A 15,551-nucleotide genomic window follows, 5' to 3' on the forward strand; every position below is an offset into this window, starting at 1 on the left:
AATATATTATTTATTTAAAATGCAACGTTTAATTTTACCACTATAATTAGACCAGGTAAAACTATATTCTTTAGATTCCGATATATACAACCACCTCCTCCAGTATAGTAATGTTGGTTAGGGTTTAAAAATACTGTAAATGTATCATTTAACTTATAATAGTTTACGCAACGAACACGTAATGATAGTCTTAAGCTATGGTTCCACAGGAACGACACAAGTAGACAATTTAAGGTGGAGCCTTGCCAAGTGCTTTTAAAACGTCTACGAGTGTCGTGAAGGCTAATTACGGAAGTTGCGTACACTACTTTACCTAAGACCGTTTCTTGATTATAAAAATTCCCTACTCATAACTTCCAAGAGAGAATATGATTATGTTTGTAACTTCCAATAGCCACTGATTGTGATGCAACGACTTATTATCCCAACCACTCACCCATTGTAAAAAATTTAATTGGTCTTAACAGCAGATATTAAGTTGAAATTCGAGGTATTACAATTAATTATACTTCTTTTCTCTCAGTCCTTAAATTTCTTTGGTCCGTTACTCATGTTGTAAAGTCAAATGACAAGGCTGTTAGGTGAATCTTTTCAATTCTAAGAAATGAACGGAAAGGTTAATTAAAATTATTTAAAAATCTGGTCGTAGATAAGAAACTTAGTGTGCTAAAAAAATTTTTACTCGGACAACCAAATACAGTATATAAGTCATGCTGATTCGTGTTTAAAAATTAAATTTATCATTTAATTAAAAAAAATATAAGCGTATTTTGAAAAGTTTAAACCTACTTACCTTCAAAACCCTACATGCATATGAAGTTAAAAATGCTCTTCGGGAGTTAATTCATTGATTGAATGATAAAAACCAACATCGATTGATTAAATGGCCACGCTCTAAGCTTCTTTTTATGTGCCATGTGCATCAATTTTCATTTGGTTAATGGCTTTAAACGATAACTAACCATTTTACCATATCACAAATAATGTAATATATTGCGACATCAATATAAGCAAAAATCAAAATTAACTCCAAATAAATCAAATGCTATCAAAACTTTTTCAAAACTCCTTTCACCGAAAGAATAATTCTTTCCGAAACAACACCTCAACTCTAAACATCTCCCCTGAATACAACAGCTTTGTGTACCCATTCAACATTGCTTTATATAAATTTGACGTCACCTGTGAAGAAAATTACTTTTTGAAGAAATATTCTAAAAGAAGAAAAAAACTATTGAAATAATAGATCCATCTAAGATGCCAAGTCTTCTTATATGACTAAATAAGTTACAAAAAGCACCATGGTTAAAAACAACTTACCGACTCCAAGTTCAAATATTTTTCAATTATTCTAATGTAGACTAAAAGGGTATAAAACCGTGTGTGTGGGTATAAACTCTTTGAAAATAAGACATTTTGTGTAGGAAGTAATCGCTTGGAAAGCGTCCTGATAAATAATTCAAGAATCTAGAACATCTTGTTGATTCACAGGTTGATTTCTGATTTTTGGAGTGAATTGATCGATGAAGCTAATACATTATTAATTTTATTGCATTGTGTAACACCCTTTGTATTATATTTTCAAACTTCCGTGTACAACCGTGTACAACCAACATACAAAGCACACGAAATGAATTTTGGAGCGATGCGAGTTTAAAGCTAAGCTGCCCTGAATCTGTTTAGCACTTAAAAGTCGTCACTTGACCCAATAAATAGAACATAGGTACTGTGTAAAAATGAATCGATACTCGTAAAAATAGTGAATCAATAAAAATATTTTTTTATAACGAACAAAAATTTATAATTAGGTAAATGTATTTTAAGAATTATATGTAGAACTAAAACATACAAAGAAATGTTGGATAGACTTTTTTATTTTGCTTAGTTGCACAAATTATTTTTTTTTTTGTGAATATCTATTAAAGTATACTTTATCAATTCCCATGTATACAGTCGTTGAGACCATGAAACAATTATAAAATCAACACCATCAATACTTTTTACAACGTATTGTGTTCCTTGAAGTTTTCCTACCCATTTATTGTTGTTTGCAGTTCCTATTTACAAGTTAAATTTATTAAATTAGCTGTATTTTTAAAGCTCATTCCTCAGCTTGCTTTTTTTTTACTTTCTTTATCTTACAGTGAAAGTTATATGGATAAAGTATTGATTTCGTCAAAAGTTTTCGAGTCTCAGTTTTGAGTGGAAAAATCCGTTTTGGGCCCCCCTGAGCCCAAAAAAATTTGGTTTTCGAAGTGATGTGTGTGTGTGTGTGTGTGTGTACAGGGCTACAGACCACATCTGTTGTCCGAATTTAGTAAAAACTTGGTATGTATGTACTAATCCATAGTATCTCCAGGCGTATGTTAATTCTTTTTGAAATTTAGATTTTTAATGGTTATTTAACCATAAACCCCAGAAAATGAGGGGAAATAAGATTTTCTCTAAAATGGCCCAAAACGGTTGTGATGGAAATTTAGTATGTCCTTTAAAATATACTGAATAAAATTTTTCAACTCCCATTTCTGTAAAACATATGGGCCAAAAGTTATTGTAGCTTTTATTATTTTCCCATGAAAATCCCATAAATATTTTAGAAAAAAACCGGTTTTGATTAAAGTTCATTTGTTATGGTCCTTATAATTCTAAACAAAATAGTGCAACATCCCATTGCTGAAACAATTATGGTTCAAAAATTATTGCAGCTTTTGTGATTTTCACTATAAAATATCACGGTTACTCCAACGGCTTCCATGTAAAAGGTTGTCCTAATAGAAGAAAGTATGTGTCAGACTGCTACAACGCCGTATTTATTTTTGCAACCTATTTCATTACAAGGTATTTCGCCTTTCTTGGCACAAGTTCCTGCCCAGAAACGACCTTTAACGCTGATAGCCACAGCGTTGCAGACAAATCCTTCACAACAACTACCTTGATCGTTGATCTTTCCGTTCGTAGTACACTGAAAATAAACAATAGATTAAATCACAAGGCGGTCAAGTTTTAGGGAATACTAATTAAGTCTAAGAGTCCTTGGAACCGAGACGTTCTAACTCATAAAACAAATAAACTGTACGAAGGAAATGTCTAACCCCACAGTGGACTAGGTATTTTTAATTACAATCACTTTGGTATTTGAAAAGAAATCTGAAATGGTGAATTACTCTTCAGAGGCAGATTAAAGTGAACGAAATTAACATTGCTCTTATGACGGCCATATCCAAGATGGCCGTTGGCTTCCATGGGCTTTCTTATAAAATAATTAAAAACCACGACGATTTTTTTTATCTCTCAGTGTGTTAGATATTTAAATTAAAATCACTTAGTTGTTTGGACGGTAATTAAATTTTGTCTCCAAAGACCCTAACTTTAGTGTACTTGTTTATTGATTATACAGGGTTTTCATAAAATAATTGTGGGGTTTTAAACACTATTATAAGACCAATAAAATATTTCATATTATTACCCCTGTTTCCGGTAGATCAAACAGTCCTATTTATATTAACTAGAGGTCGTCCAGTGGTCGAAAATTCGACAAAAAATATGTAACCATCACTTAATTTGAAGACAATAATTAAATAACAAATAATTCATTAGTTGATTTGGAAAAAGAAATCACATCTCAATTTCACATTAAATATTCCCTAATGACCAAGTGATTTTATTAAAGTAAGTATGTTTAACTATTGTCAATTAAAAGAATATATTACGCCAGTTTGTTTGTTTTGATTTAACCTCACAGTTTGACACGTATGAACACATTATCACACTAAAAAGGTTCATCTTCAAAGATCTAGCTAGTAAAAATCAAATTATGTACAGACTTCTGTATTTTTCCCCCCACACTGTAAATAAAACATGGGATTGGAATTTCTTACATTTGTTTAGATTTTCTGTTTATATTTCGTTGTTATTTCGTCACCAGCATGGCAACCCATAAAGTCCATGTTAATTTTTTAAAATTACAAATTCATTTTTTTGGGATTATTTTTGAGCTTATTTGAATTTTTAAAGGCATACTGCACATCTACAGGAAAATATCTTTCTAACAGTATGCATAGATTTCCCCTGTGGTGCACACGTGCTGAAAAAGGGGTTTTAAAGAAACATGCTTGCCAATTAATATATAGATAGATTAATATTTATTAAATATTCTTAGACAACCTACTTATTCTTTTAATTAAACATCAAGTTGTATTTTCTTATGAACATTTTTGCCGCCAAGAAAAGGTTAAGTGTATAGCTGTGAACTAAAGTCAGTGACTTTAGTATAACGGTCATTTAGGAAGTCAAAAACTTAGTTTATTCCAACAAAACTCGAAATTTAGCCCATCGAGAAAACCAGCCAAAGAACCAGAGATGCAGTCTCCATTGTTACAAGAGAAATGTTGCTCGTGTGGGTTGGAATAATTATTCATCGTCTGGATGACCATAGAGCTAAGAAATGGTTGTCATGTTTAAGCTTATTTATTGGCTATGTATAAAATATTTTTGATGTCAGTAAAAATAGTTTTTTTTTTATGTATTCTCGCTTTCTTTTTATTTCATAACTAAACTCTACCATGATTTTATGAAAACCCTGTAATATGTTTGAAGTTAAGTGTAATGCTCGATATTACAATATCCACTTTGAATAAAGGTTTTTTTTCTATTTCCTAACTGGTTTTAATTTTATATTTAAATGAAATATTGATTTTTTCCCAGTAAAATTGTAAATTAGACTATACCTCTTTTAAAAGTGTATTGAGCCACAAAAAACACACACACACACACAAAGATAAAAGCGTGGGAAAGAGTGGCTCCTTAGCAAAGTAAAATTTATTTTACTTGTTGTTCACACTACTTTACCACAACTTTTATATCTAAAATATATAAAAATCTATAATTTTAAAAGAGGGTTCTAAGTATTTGTCATATACTTACTAAACCACCTTCTTTTTCGCATCCCTCTACTTGTAGAAAATATGCTGTCACAGTCATGATAACTGTAATTGTAACATAAATAAATTTCATAATTTATAATGAAGAAGTTTAATCAAAGGAAAAACTCTTAACGAATGACACGGGGAAACCGTTGTCACTTATTATATCTGAGTTAAATTATTCTTAATTAATTGGCTGAATCGGGTTTATCGCTCATGGAAGAAAACTACAGCTTATTACCGATGATAAAATGTTTTGTGGAGTGCAGTTCGATAACGCTATTGTTGCTATGCTTAAAATATGCCATGAAACGATAACTATTGTTACATTTTAATGAATCATCTCTCTTGCCTGGCTGTTGGAAATTCACAATAGTTTTTAATATCCCAATACAGTATGATGTTTTAATATCACAATGCATTTTAAAACTGAACTTGATTCCACACTGTTGTGTTTGATGTAGAAATAGAAATCATGACCTCTATTGCACGGAAGATTACTTTTAAAACAAAGGAAATGTGTGTGGAATTAAAACATGCGTATTTCAGAACTTTTATAATATTATTTTCATGTTTGTTTAGGAATAAATGTCGCAGTTAGTATTGTAGGTCTACATAAGTGATGATAACTAATTGTAACCTATGTATCCCCGTCACAGCGAACCTGCCGACTAAGCGAATTTCCATTTTTCTGAATTGATTTTCAGTTAAACTTAAATAACATTAAGTTTAACGATTAACTAGGTTGCTGCTACGAGGAAACTTATAAAGCGTGTGTTGGGTAAAAATATTTATAGCTTAGTGTAAGATAAAAAAATTTTCCAAGTTTGATCAAAATATATCATTAAACAAGCAAACTACAGCATTTTACACTATTCTCTATAAGAATAACATGGGAATTTTAAATTGAGAATTTTTAGAATTTTCTCCGTTATCAATAAGCGTACCACTTTGATATGAAAAATTATTTGTATTTTAAGCTTTTTTAAAAGTATAGAGAGAAATTTGGTAATTGTGATTGATTGACTTGATTACGTATATGATAAAGTAAAGTACGAAATCTTTCTAAATAATAAGTTCAAAAGCTTTTAAAATTAGGTACATTATTATCCACCTGTAAAGCTAACCTATTATGTATTATTAACCTGAGGTTTAGGTTACCTACCTAGGTAGTGGTGAGGTAATTGTAAGTATTTTGAGGTTTAGTTTTTGACCTGTATAAAATTAACACTAACAACAGCTAATCAATATAAACAGTTTTGTATTCTTCTTGTTAACATGGCTTACTCATTTCCTCTATTGATTTTAATTAATTACACATAAACATCCACGTATTAGTGTAACTAAATACGCTTTAATAAATTGTAACATCACTGATTATAATGGTTTCGTAAATCCTATGAATTGGAGAGAGACTGAAAAAAGAGATTCTACTAAATCGAATTGGTATAATATTTCATCTACCAAAGGCAATTACGATAATTGAATTATAACATGAATCGGTAAACAATCCAATTAGTGGTTTATGTGTCCTGCCTATGTGGTTGGAATAAAACATTTAACTGTTGTGGTGGTAGTGCAATAAGGGTTGCAACTGGTTTTTTTTACTAACAAAACCTTAAAATGTAATGACTGCATTCCCTTGAAAGTCAACCTTTATAAGATTTACTTGCTTATTTATTGTTATAAAAACAATAAATTCATCCATAAGTGATTAAAAAAGAGTGAACATTTTTAGAATAAATTATAAGCACTACAAGTAAGTTTTTGTTGAACTTTTTTAAAGCATATGCTATGATTAAAACTATGAAATAATCTCATAGAATATTTTGTTCTGCGTGTAAGTGTATTTTTGTAACGTTAGGAAAGGTATTGCAAACCCTAACACATTTTAAATGTCATATTAAACGCCTAACTGAATCCTAATACTCCACAATTTATGAGCACCCTTGATGTGTATTGAGTAATTACAAAGCATGGTGCATAAAAGACATTAAGGGGTATTGACTCATATATTTATTGAATTAAATCTCAATTGGTTGTACAGTTTGCACATGAATAGATTTATTAATTTTGAATTTATAAAGCTTTGCTAACTTTTTGAAATTAAATGTTATTCTGACTATATTAAAATGATATGACTTAATTCAACTTTATTACATCCTTATGAATAATATACAGCTTTATGTTGATTTTATGACAAAAGACATTCTCCACCACTTCTCTATGTATAAAATAATTTTTTTCATACAAAACCTTATAATTAATAACTATTTCTTTTCATTGGATCAATTTACCCTAATTTATTATTTTTTTTACTTTTTTGTTCTGTACAGTTCAATTCTAGTTTTGAACTACATGGTATGGTTTTAACCACTGAAAGTGCTAATATATTAATACCATTAGCACGTAAAATTAATTATATTCAAGAATGTATTTAATATGGCTATAGTCACTAGGGCAATGTATTTATATCGTATATATTTTTTGGGGGTTAAGGATTATAAAATCATTTTATATGTTTTTGAAAATTATTAACTTTTTACTATACTTAATTCGGTTTACGAAATATTAAATAATATATAAGAAACCAGCTGAAAAACTTTCGTAGCTTCATCTTAACTAATACACCCTGACGAAATCATAAGTTTTCTTTTTAATTTTCTAACCCAAACAATCGAGCTTGAAAGCCCTTTGTTGTATCGTTTGTAACTCTCTCATTAATAATTAACACTTTCTTGTGGTAAAACATACCTACAAGCGTATTTCACTGCTCCACATCGTAATAAACAGCTGACTTAACACATTTACCAAACTCTTGGTTTGATTTAGTTAAATGTTTTGAGATCAGTGTTTATGATTATAATTAATTGTCATTATGAAGGCTTTTTTAGAACTGCCATATGCTAAAGAGTTTTGTAAAATAACTGTAAGCAAATATTTACTTAGTTAGTATTATTTTTCAAATATTGCATCCTATAATGCAATTGTATCAAATAATGCAATTACAATCAAATTACAGAGATCTCCTATATTCTTGAGTAAAAGATAATCTGAAAATATGCATATTGTGTTTCAAAATTTAACAAATCTGTTACATTGAGTAGTCATAACATTTTAACTTGAAGTTAAATTTTAAATTTTAAAATGGGTTGAACGATATGCACAACAAAAGTTTATGGTTTAACACCTTTTGAGGCTTTATCTTTGATTATGTTGGGACTTATATGGTTGTAATTGCTTTTGAAAAATATGAAGGAATTGCTAAAGCATGTGAAACAATTCTCAAGATTAGACGCTCAAATGTTTTACCATTTAAAGTTCCACTGAAGATAAGACTGATGAAGATGTCTTCCAAACTCTTCAATCTTCTCAACAAATGTTCTTCGATATTTTGTTCTGTGAACGTATTTCATTTTAAACGTAAGGTTTACTTTTATATTTGACTTTTTCTTGTTAAAAAAATATATTCAATTTTTCCATGTAAAAAAATTGAGCTTATTATCCCGTGTTAACAAGAATTGTCGCTTTTTATAACATTAGGGTAAAATGTTATATATTTATTTGTAATTTGATAAGGCGTGAAAAAATAACCACCTTGTCAAAGATAAAGAAGCAGTCGGATTTCCTAAAAAAAAATATAATCTAAAACTGGTCTGCAATCCATATATTACATATCATTTGCAAGTAAATCATGTATCACTTGCTACAATAGTCTCACAGAGCAAAGAATAGTCTGTTTGCATTTTCACATTTGAATTTACGGTGAATTTACGTGTGTTAAGTACATGTTGATTAGAACCTTTGTACGTAAACGATATATTTTTTTTAATTGTTGTTTAAATATAATTTTACAATAAGGTTTCTAAACCGTATACATAATTTCAGTTAAGCACTTTATGTATATTGGTATAGGAAATGTATCTAAATATTATCATTCAAATTTAATTAGTAAATTCGATGGGTAATAAATCGTGAAATACGGTCTGGGATATATTTGATAATGTTCCTCGCGAAAGTCCATTAGCGATATTTGAATTCAAATGCAATCTTTTAATCCTCAATTTACTATATAACAATTCTTTTTATATTTTAACATCTCATTCCCTCTACCTGAGTATAATGCGTAATTGAGTATAAGCAGATAAAATGTGTAGTAAATAAAAATATACATTACAAATTGTGTATAATGTAATCGACTTACGAGAAACATTAACATCAAATAAAAACCACAAGCAGTTTTTTGTGGGTGATTGTTGAGAAAATGGATTTATTTAAAACATAAATATTGTGGAAACTGTATACAAAAACCGAGTATGTGGCTGTATTTTCCAATGATCTTTGATAAGGTTGAATAATAATATATTTACATTAGGTACAAAAAATCTTCAGGTGTTTGTTTTAGATAGTTTAGCTAATAATTCAAACCTACAGTTATGATAACTTTGGTACCTTTCTGTTGAATTAAATGTTCAATATTTATTACATTGTAAATTTTCTATTTCAATTAAATACACGCTAGCAATTAATATTACAAATTATCCAGAAACCCTTTCAAGTTGTACTCTATGTTTTTATGTATACTCAATGGTACACGTTTTATTTAACTATCTATCTATGGGCCCTACACAAAACATTGAAATATATTTACACAAAGTTTGTTTCAAGAAAATGCTTGTTGACTTAACGACAACGAGAACAAACAAGGCGTTGACAAAAATAGAAACGTTGAGAGTTGTTTAGCATTCCCGGAATACTTTACAAGGAATTTCCAGAAAAGAGCTATATGTTTCAGCTTTCTGACGTTTTACATTTGTATTTACAGAATTTATGATTTATTTTTGACAACAATATTGTTTTGTATTGTCGTAAAAGAAATCCAATATCAAAGGCCTTTATCCAATAGCCTAATTAAACACTTTTATCTTAAATTTGGTGTTTTTGGTTGTATATTTTTTGTAGACATTTTAAAAAGATACATACTTAAGATTTTACGCAACTACGATAGGCCTACAATAAAATAAAATGAAATACCCCCGCCGCAGCAAACCTGCAGACTTAGCGAATTTCCATCTGCCAGATTAGATTTAAACTAAATTGTCTCCTTAAAAATATCACATTTATTCCCTATTTAAACAGAATTAGTTTAATGAGTACTTAGGTTTGCTGCAACAGGGAGGGTAAAAAAGTTTTTTTTAATGTAAAATATTAAAAGGTACTATGGTTTAGTAAGAAATTAATGTATTTTCCAAATTTGATCAAAATATGTTCATAAACAAGCAAACTACAACAGTTGACTTATTCTCCATAAGAATAACATGGGAATTTTAAAATTACAATTTTTTTAAATTTTCTCCGTAACAATTAGGCGCATAATAACGCTTCAATGTACTAAATTATTTGTTTTTTAAGCTCTACAAAATGGTTTAAAAAGAAATTGTGAAATTTTGTGTTTTTAGGGTCAAAAATGGGAAAAACCTATTTTTACCCCATAAAACCCCCCATAAACCCCCGTTCCCATAGTCCGATCATGCTGGTTCGCGAACTCATTCAAGTTTATCCTGCCTTACACCTTCATACCAAATTTTATCAAAATCGGACAAAAATTACTCAAGTTATCGTGCGGATGGACACACACACACACACACACATATATATATATATATATATATATATATATATATATATATATATCTTTATAGACTGCAGGATAACACTACCTACCGCATTGGATTGCAGGATATTACTCCCCGCGAGGTAGCAAAGTTTGGTAGCGTTATGCCTGCATTTCAAACACTTGGAAGCCGGGATAACACTACCTAGCACTCAGATTGCAGTATATCACTACCTCACTCCAATTTTATTGTTTTTCACCATATCACTACTTGCAGGCTTAACACTACCCAGTGATACCAACTCCTAAAATCTTTTAGACGCTAATATGCTTTGTTTGTTTTGTCTAACTTATTAATTATGATAAAACGGCAATTTTCAAGTGATAAATTTATCCTAAACAGTTTAAGATGTTGAATTACCGGTACTGAATCACAAAACATAAAATTATTTAGTTCTCGAATATGGAGTTTAATTTTAGACATATTTGCTCAATTCTAATCACGTTATACTATATTTTTTTATCAAAAACGTTTAGTTAAATACCAGCTTTCATTTTAGTGGTTGACTATTATGATCGAATGTATCTAAAGCACGCTGCAGAAGCATGGCCAACAAAACAAAGCTATTTATCATTGATTGATAGTTAAACTATTTTAATTGAAACATTAACTTCAATTTTGACGGATCTCCTCTAGTACTTTTAATTTAAAAAAAAACATTGAAATAAACTGTAAAAATATAAAAATAGAAAATCTTAGCAAAAGTTAAAATTGTGAACGGTAACGGCTCTTTTTCCGTAGCCATATACCATTCTGAATACACGAGTAAAGGTTATACATCTCTATTGTTATTATTGTATGTCTTTATTATTATTAGTTATATAGAAATCGGTGTATTACGTGACAGATACGACGAAACTTGTGTGACATAAGGTCGGCGCGTCTTTCGCCTAAGTATTATATGGTCAACGTAACATATTTTGAATTAATCAATCAATAATTTGAATTATGTCCATTTAATATATGACCTTTTGTTACCCACAGTTTTTATTATTTTTTCGACTATTTGCCAGGCTATTTACAAATAATTTGAAGACATATAAACATTTAATTTTTTCAGTCGAGTTTAATGAAGATTTAAAAAATAGTTAAACGGTTCTTAGCCTAATTATTTGAAGTTATACTAAAAATATAGACGAGCTGATTATTATTTTAGATAGTTATGTATATCAATTTGATATAATTGCTTTAACTGAGTCTTGGGTGGATGAATCAAGTGGGAATGTGAGTATGGATGGTTATAACGTGTTTATGAACAAAGAAAGTAGAAATCGTAATGATGGTGTGATTGTTTGTGAAAAAGTATTTTTCTGCGTGCATGGAGGAGGTTGGTATTATGTTTTGTTTGGTATTAAGGTTGGTAAGTGTTTTGAGCAACATGTGTTAAAGCATAGACAAAAAGGACTAAATAAAGACCGTCAGCTGTGCTGCGGTTACCATAGACACAACACTGGGAGCACCATGTATGTACGCGCTACGTAACTACGCGGCGCTCCAAGCGGTGTGCGCCAGAACCTATGGTAACCATAGTAATTACAGCAAGGTTGACAGTCTATATTTAATTATTTTTGTATATGGTTAAAGTAGAGGTAACATTTGGCGGTGCGCGGCTTTCCCTGTTATCGGTGTACAGGAGTCCGTCTAGTGATCTACAGTATTTCAATTTATCGACGACCTTGAAGCCTACTTAGGTTAATAGGGTATAGGAAACACTGGCTGGTCGAACGTCTGGTTGGCGACATTAATTGCTGAATTTTGCCAAAAAAAGCTAACAATATCTCACACCACTACGTGAATGTTTTATATGGTTCAGGTTTTATTAGTTGTATCGATGTGACAACCAGAGTTACAGAAGATACAGAAGGCTATCTGGATCATTTTTTCACCAACTGTAAAAATAATAACTTCATTAAATCTGCTATTATAAAACGTGCTCTAACAGATCATTTTTTCATGGTTGCACAAATACAAGGTCCGAAAGATTTCTCAAAAGCTACTTCAGATTTACAAGCCAAAATAGAGAAAACTTTTTTTAGATTTTTCTGTTGGAACCCGCCTTATATTTGATACGGCCTGGTCTGTTATGTTCAATAAGGTACAAGAAATTATTTCAATGTTAAATTCTTAATAAAAAATAGGTATTTACCTTTGTCTACAGCTCAAACTGTTGTAACTTGAGTTACGGCCATAACTTGAATTTACGTCGTTTTCAATCCGAGTTATAATGCCGAAACGGCCGTAACCCAAGTTACAACAGTTTGAGCTGTAGACAAAAGTAAAAGTAAATATTTATTTTTAATTGTCATCACAGCTCAGGGGCAAAAGCATAGATTTTAAATTCATAACCTTATAAGAACAACGCATATCTTTGCACTCGAGCCCTATCAAAAATATGTATTGCCTTTTTAGTCAAAAATACTACGAAGTAGTTTGCAATCAGAGCCAAAATAAGCTTTCCCCTACAAAAACGTTATTGAATTTTTTAAACTGCAAATGCTAAAGCAAGAGCTTCCTTTTATAAAATAATAGTGGTTTAGTTACCTTTACTTTCGTACTTATATTTGTCTTACCAGTTCAGGGGCAAGCCACAACAATGAGTAAGCTTCCTTTTCTATAATTTGTAAATAGCTTCTCTCAGCTGTTGAGAATGTGCGTGACTGATACGCTATCAGGTTCTCTACACCATCTGGTAAGACAACACGGGTCCCAGGCCTACTGAGCTAGCGTCTACGGACAGTTTTGAAAGGTAAACTGTTGTCTTAAAGAGCCTAAGTAGGAGTGTTCAGGGCCTTTTACCTTGTCAAAAGCCTCAATACAACATTCTCATAAAATTAAAGGATGTGTGTACTTCATAAGCAGGTCGTAAATTATGACGTGATGTAGTGGAACGAATATGAAATGACATATGGCTTTGACATAAGCCCCTAAAACGCTCAAAAGTAAAACAAATAATTGTAATATTTAAACAAACTCGGAATCAAATTGAAATTATCTATGTGTCAGGGTAGATATCTCAGTACAGTAGAACATATCTTTTGTGTAAAAAAAAAAACAGTTTGTTGTTCGTCTTTGTTTGCTTTTGTTGATATTATTTTCAACTAGCTGTATGCCCGTCCTACGTACGGGAATCTTGTAGTAGGTTTGAACCTTCTTATATTCAGAACAGGAGTTTGTTTGCATAAGGCTAGGCGCACACGAGCGATTATTTTGAGGCGACTATTTCATCGGCCGATCTGTGCATCATGTACTCGTATTTGAATGGAAGCGCGCACACAGGCGATCGAGAATTACGCCGATTTTAAAATCTGGGTTTTGCCTCAGATTCGTAGGCGAGGCGATTGTCACCCGAAAATCTGTAACGTACAGGTTCTTGTTATCAGTCCGCGCTCACGGTCGACTAAAAAATCGGCCAGTCGCTTGTTGTTCTCCACAGGAGTCAGTGAACTTCAGTGTGAGTTGTGTTGTTTTCTTTGCTAAAAAAGCCACAGCTGTTATAATACAAACTGAAACATTAAATAGACATTTTATAGTAAAGAAGTTTTTACTGTCATCACGTGAAGTGTATAGTATATAAAACTGTCGATTTAAAATTCTCTGACTTACTATTGGATGAACCCAATATTTAAGTTGTCTTTTTTTCTAATTAGAAGTTTACAAACACAGGTTAATTCAACAAAGTCCATTTTAGGATAGCTTAAACAACTCACTCAAAAAATCCATTTCTTGACTAAAAAATCGCCACGTGTGCGCCTAGACATAAATCAATGGCGATTTATTTTTTGGCCGATTTTTTAATCGGCCGATCAAAAATCGACCGTGTGCGCCAGGCCGAGTGCATTTTTTCAGATATGCTGGCAAAACTATTACTGTATGGGAAGACATATAAACCTTCGCAAATACAATATCTGACAGTTTCGAGCCAAAATGAATGTTTCGAAATTAAATGTCACCCAATCGTGTTAGTCCATATTTCATATGAGGCATAGCCCAACACTGGTTAAAAGTAGTTAAAATACTACCTAAACTTCACTACTGCACACTTTATTCGGGTTGAAATTTTCATTAACAAAGTTGCTCTTGTCTTTTCCACGAGACACTTAGAAATAAGGACATTAATGCAATATACATACACACACAAATACATAATTGAATTTGGGGATTTGCTACGATTTAACCAAAGCAAATTACAAACAAAATAATTATTTGAAAGTTTTGATAGAGTCATCAAATTTTATGATAATCTTATTAAGGCCTGATCAATCAGTAAAATTTGTATAAATCCGTTAGCAAATATATAAATAAGTAAATAAATACTCAGTCCACAAAACATTGATAGGCCTACGTTAACAACGCAAAGTTTTAAAAATTCATGATGGTTTGCTAAAAAAAAATCGTTCACTGATGTTTTATCATTTTCACAGCATTAACTAATATTTTGGATACCAGACAGAAAACGCAAATATCATACTGTAAAACATCAATTAAATTTAATAAGAAATAAGTTACAGCACTAACGATAACTACACTTTAGTGATGTGTGTGTACGTAAAAATGATTCTTGCTTCTACCACCGGTTCTAAGGAAAAGTATCAGTACCAAAAACCAACGTGTACAGTTAAGGAAATAACTATAGTACTTACGACCAATTCAAACTGTCCTTGTAATCAAACTGGTGTTAATCCGTGTTAATGGTGTTAATAGGTGTTAATCCATTGGCAAATATATAGGCCTAAATACACAGGCCAAAAACCAATGAAACGTTAACAACCTAAAGCTTTCAAAATTTATGATGGTTTGCTCAAAAATCTTTCACTTGATGTGGTATCAGTACCGAAGTTATTAATCTCCCTTGGTTTTGGATTTTTTAAGTTTTCGAAAATCAAAGCTATTTTCCATTAATAGTATTATTTGTAAGCAACTTTTGATGTTCATATATTAATGAAAGTTTGAAGAA

General features: G+C 30.9%; 1 long non-coding RNA gene across 1 annotated transcript; it reads right to left on the reverse strand.

Annotated features, from left to right (window-relative positions):
- Nucleotides 1–2,788: 2,788 nt before the first annotated feature.
- Nucleotides 2,789–5,042, reverse strand: LOC129004986 (uncharacterized). Its single transcript, XR_008491786.1, has 2 exons — nucleotides 4,924–5,042; nucleotides 2,789–2,962 (listed from the first exon to the last, which is right to left on the reverse strand). It is a non-coding gene; the product is annotated as an uncharacterized LOC129004986 (long non-coding RNA).
- Nucleotides 5,043–15,551: the final 10,509 nt, after the last annotated feature.

Source organism: Macrosteles quadrilineatus, unplaced genomic scaffold, assembly GCF_028750875.1.
Source record: "Macrosteles quadrilineatus isolate MER2022 unplaced genomic scaffold, UCM_ALF_1.0 Scaffold_14__1_contigs__length_3811126, whole genome shotgun sequence".
NCBI classification, from domain to species: Eukaryota; Metazoa; Arthropoda; class Insecta; order Hemiptera; family Cicadellidae; genus Macrosteles; species Macrosteles quadrilineatus.